The sequence below is a fragment of the Haliotis cracherodii genome, unplaced genomic scaffold (assembly GCF_022045235.1).
Source record: "Haliotis cracherodii isolate W230 unplaced genomic scaffold, xgHalCrac1.p SCAF_19, whole genome shotgun sequence".
NCBI lineage: Eukaryota > Metazoa > Mollusca > Gastropoda > Lepetellida > Haliotidae > Haliotis > Haliotis cracherodii.
In genome coordinates, this window is record NW_027266274.1 from 8,295,742 (window position 1) to 8,301,596 (window position 5,855).

Consider the following 5,855-nt stretch of genomic DNA (forward strand, 5'->3'; position numbering starts at 1 on the left):
CATCCACGAGAAGTGATCCATCCACTGAGTCACTTAAAACCTTTAAAAGGCTATTCATCATTATACTAAATAGAGTGACAGACAAAATACGTCCTTGTGGGACACCCTGATCCTGATTATAATGGTCAGACAGGGTTGTACCCACTCGGACTTTAAATTGCCTGTACTTTAAATTGCCTGTCTGTTAAAAACTGAGATATAAAATGAGGTAACGTATTGTTTATTACCAATAGCATTTTTAACATAGGATTCTAATCGTACTAAATGATCAATAGTACTTCTATTTTTCCGGAAACCACACTGAATATTTGTGAGGAGGTTATTGGTTTCCAGATACCAAACTAATCTATTATTCACCATTCGTTCCATGGTTTTGCAAACACAACTGGTTAACGATATAGGGCGATAATTTGAGGGAGCTGTATGATCCCGGCCAGCAGTACTTTTCTGCTTTCTTCCTACACTTTCTTGCTTGTTTGCATTCATTGGTAAACCATGGTTTACGAACATGAGGAATTGCAAATAACTTAGGAGTTGTTTTGTCAGCACTACTATTTAATTGACCTTAAAACAACTGGATTGGATCTGGGACATTTCTGAAATTGTCAGGTTTCAATGTTTCTTTACATAGTGTTTCATGCAAGGGCCAGTTAGCCTTTGTGAAATTCCAACGTGAAGAAGAGGGTTTAACATCTGGTCTTATAGCTTTTAGGACAGTAGGGAAATGATCACTTCCACAAAGGTCATCATGTACAAACCTTCAAATTCATGGTAAACAGATTTATCAGTAAGGGACAGATCAAGGGCAGAATATGTTCCACTAGCAGGATGTAAATAGGTGTTTGAGTCGTCATTAAAGAGACATAAAGTGTTATCAGAAATGAAATCTTCAAAGATTTGCCCCTTACCGTTTGTACTTGCACTTCCCCAAAGTGGTTATGCCCATTTAAATCGCCCATTATGATACAGGCCTAAGGGAGCTGATCATAAAGATTCTGAAGATCAGACATGTGAAGAGCAGTTGAAGGTGGTATATATAAAGTTCACAAGGTAAATGCCATGTCAATGTAAGTCGAATACCAACGATTGCTGACGGCCTATAATCTTGTATTAGTAGTTGTAAATCATTAAAATTGGTCCTGAGACCTCTGCAATTCCACTGAATTAAATAATTATTGTAATTCATTAAGGTGGGTTAACAGGAGAAGGACTCCTGTCTTTCTTCTTGGGAGAATGGCCACTTGTATGACCACTAGTACTCACAGGAGGGGATACCTCAGTATCCATGTCCTCGAGCAGCCCATACTTGTTGAAGAGCTGCACAGGATCCTTGAGTGCCTTTGACACTCCTTCAGATTGAATTTTCTTTTTTGGATTTTCAAAAATGTTTGATGACCTAGCTTTTGGGATGGTTTCTTTTGATGTTGATGTGGATGCTTCCTGGGTAGATTTTGGAGCAGTAACTTTGTTTGTAGGATGTTTAATAGTTTCGGTTTCAGTAACAAGCTTTGGTGTTTCACCAACTGTCCATGACAGATCTGTCTGACAATGAACTGTTGCGGTTTTAATTGCTGTAACAGTTTTAACAACAGAAGCAGACGAATGTCCTCTTATGTTCGCAGATGAAACTCATTTTGCCTGTTTCCTAGCATCAAAGTAGCTTAAGTTTTGTTCATATTTATTTTTCTGCACAACAGACTGAAACTTGTATCCATTGCAGTCAGTGGAGGAAGACATGTGATCACCCTGACAGTTTGAGCATTTAGGAGGCTGGGTACAGGTGTTACCATCATGATTGAGTTGACCACAACTAAAGCAAGCAGCTTTACGTGTGCATGAATTCTGCCCATGTCCAAACTTTTGACATTTAAAGCAACGAGTAGGTCATGGGATGTAGAGATCCACAGGCATGGAGAAACAACCAACTTTAATGGAACTTGGTAGAACAGTTGTGTCGAAAGTCAAAAGATATGTGTTTGATGGAAAAACACGGCCCTCTTTACGATATATAAATCTTTTGGCCTCAATGGCACCTTGATACCGAAGTTCAGACACAATTTCATCAATAGTTTCTTCAGCCAGACTGCGAGATGTCTGGCTGAAGAAACTATTGATGATTATACCCTTGCTGAAATTTAGGGTTTTGTGAGCAGAACATGTAACGGGTATATCAACCAACTTAGTGGATGTCATGAGATTGATAGCCTGTGTTTTCCGAGTACATTTAATTAAAAGCGCTCCAGAACGTAATTTCTTTACATCCTTCAACTCACCAGCTTTACCCTTCAGTCCTTTTTCCAACAGAAATGGTGAATAGGAAGCTAGAGTACGGTCACCCTTAGCTTCCATTACCAGAAAAAGAGGCCAAGTATTCCTTTCGGAATACAATAATTTCGTCACTGTTTCATCATCAGATGAATCAAGTTCAGAATCAGATTCTGAAAACTGCCGTTTTGTTTGTTTTTTTGATTGTTTTTACCAATGGTTATATATGTATTTATTCAGCAAACCTGGTCCCTGCCCACCACGGAGCGCAAACAAGGGCGATGTCGTATGTATGCGGAGTTCCAGCAAACTAACACCATAGGGATACAGGAATGGTATACTCCAGAGGATCGAAAAGATCAACCAGATTGGCCCATGAGCCACCACCTTCTGGGTATATGCTCTAGGCAAGTATCTAAACAAGTATACGAACAGAAGACTATTCAAAACGTAAATGTACAGTATCAAACTATATCAAAGACTTCATACACAGGGCTTGAGATGACCAGCCGATTGACAGAACCGGGCCCATTCTACCGCCCGTCTAGGCAAAGTTAGGGTCAAAGTTGTGTGTTGGACTGAGGAACACTATTGCCGGTTCCGTCGCCCTTTACTACCAGACTCCCTTCCTCTGCCGACACAGGGGCGCAACCCACGGCAAACGGGTTGCCCAATTTAGTCGTCTCATACGACCAGCAATGTGGTGCTTTGGAAATATTCTGCCCCGGTTCCGCACAGGGGAAGAGCTATTAGCGTTACCCAGCTTTCACCACGAGAGAGGTTGCTCTTCACGAGTGCCACAGTTGTAACAGCACGGATGGCCCAGTTGTGTTCGTATCCCGGTTCGCCCCGTGCTCGTGGGTTTCAACAAAGTAGTGAACGTCTAAGACCTGCTTTCCTCCCACATGAAGCTGACTCGGCGTGATATAACTGGAATTATTCTATTCAAAGCAGCGTTAAACCCATCTCACTCACTCACTACTCTTGTGTTCTGTCCCGTTTGATTAGTTGGGTTTGTTTTGTGATTACTTCCGGTTAATATTTGAAGTATGTTTAGAAGATTGTTACTATGTTTAAGCCAAACATCGTGGATTATATCATACAACCGAATTATTTTTCAGGAAAATAATTGCAAACTACAGGCCAACATGTTAAGTTCCAATGTATCCAGAAGAAAAGAACTTATACAGATGTATAATCTCTGCAGGAAGTTAAACATCTGTCAATATGATAAACCATGCAGAGCCACGAAACGCCGTATGAAACGGTATGAATCATACTTTATATACAGTGGACTACTTGAAACTGTGCTCAAATCCGCACAGCAAGCACCATACATGTGATTGTGAAGATTGTGATTGTAAAGAATGTTAAGTAACTTTTGAAGTGCTAGGACAGTTATTAACACGTGTCGTGTCAGCCCGATGACATTAGCGAATATTCACTTCCAGAAAACATCCTATGTTGGTTTAACATGAACTAGTAAAGTTTAATTAGGGATGCCCAACACGTTAATTAATGAAAGAAGAGTAGTCAAAATACTGTCATTTCCTGCCCAGGACATCACACCCCTACACGCTAAGGTCCTAGAGAAACCTTCTTATAAAAGAACCCCACACAGTCAAGACACTGACTTTTCTACAAAGACTCATGGTATGTAGTCATAATTATCAATTTATTACATTGTTGAAGATGCATTTTTTTACACTCAATTAAATGAGAAAAAAACTATAGGTATGTGGACATTTGAGATCTGCCGAGATATGTTCGTTTCGTTTTATTATTCTGCAATGAATTTTTAGTATTACCCGCTGATCCCGTTCTCTTGGCCCGACTTTTAGGCAATCCCCCATATATGTTGATAATGCTGGAGAGCTGTTATAATACTCATTGTTGCAATTGTGTTTACCATCATCATGCATTGTGGCTTCAGAGCCATAGAATACTTTATATACATGTTTGCATTGCATTGCCTACACAATGCACATGGGCACTCGTGAAGAGCAGCCTCCTCGTGGTGAGTGCTGGGTAACGCTAATCGCTCTTCCCCCGTGTGGAACCGGGGTAGAATATTTCCACAGCCTCCCATTGCTGGTCGTATGAGGCGACTAAATTGGGCAACCAGTTTGCCGTGGGTTGCGCCCCTGTGTCGGCGGAGGACGGGAGTCTGGTGGTTGAGGGCACTGGTTCCAGGATTAGCGTTCCTTTGCCCAATACACCACTTTGACCCTTACTTCGCCTAGACGGGTGGTAGGATGGGCCCGGTCCTATCAATTGGCTGGTCATGCCGAGCCCTGTGCATTCAAAATTGTATTTGCACAAATTATATTTTACTTGAGGTTTGGCCTTGTTTATTACAACTGTTGTAATAGTTGTGTTTCAAATGTATGTGTTTCAAATATATGTATTTCAAGTATGAAATTTGCCTAGAGTCCTATGCCCAGAAGGCGGTGGCTCATGGGCCAATCTGGTGGAAAAATTGATTTTTTTATTTTTCTGCTTAAGTATATCATCCGAGTATCCTTGGTGCTACAAGTCGGAGGTCCACTTGTTCATAGCATTGTCATTGTGATACTCCATGGTGGGTGGGGAGCTCGGATGATGAAACATTTAACCACTCAACATGGATTACGAAACCCCCTCAAAGAAAACAAAACGTCCACTTGACAATGATGATTCTGAACAGCGTCTATCCAACTCGGTAGGATACTGGCCTCAGTTTCTAGTTATTGAAACTCAAGACAAAACACCTCTCAAGCTAAACCCTTTTGTCATTTCTAAGGGAATATATGGCATAGCAGGTGATGTTAAAAACATTAAACGCTTGCGTTCAGGCTCTCTATTGATTGAATGCAATAGAAAACAGCAGGCTACAAACCTGATGTCAACAGAAATGTTTGTTGGAGTCTCAGTTTGTCACAGCGCACAGAACACTGAACACCAGTAAAGGCATTGTGAGAGACCATGATCGTTTGTTAGCTGATATGAGTGAATTTGACATTGTATGTGAAATGAAAGATCAAGGAGTTATCAATGTCAAACGATTTACAAGCCGCATAAACAATGAAACTATTCAAACAAACACCTACCTATTTTCGTTTTCCGCTCCTACCACTCCAAAATCAATCAAGGTAGGTTATTGCAATGTTACAGTTGACACCTATATTCCCAATCCGCTGAGATGCTTTTAATGTCAAAAGTACGGCCATGGTGTCAATACCTGCACGAAGGCTGTTACATGTGCTCACTGTAGCGAGACCACTCATGAAACGGAGGACTGTGATAGTAATTTCAAAAAGTGTGCCAAATGTTCAGGGAGTCATTCAACTTTTTCTAAAGATTGTTCTATTTGGAAAAAACAAATGGAAATAACTAAAATTAAGTTCACCAGGAACATTAGCTTTGCTGATGCAAAAAAAATGTTGACGACAAAGCAGCAACAGAAACTTATGCTTCTGTCACTAGAACACCCACTCAATCCACCTCAAAAGTAACGACATCGTCTATGACGTGTCAAACTGACTTGACTTCGGTTAAAAGTGACACACCTCAGATTGTCGCAACTGAACAGTCCACACAGACCACTAAAT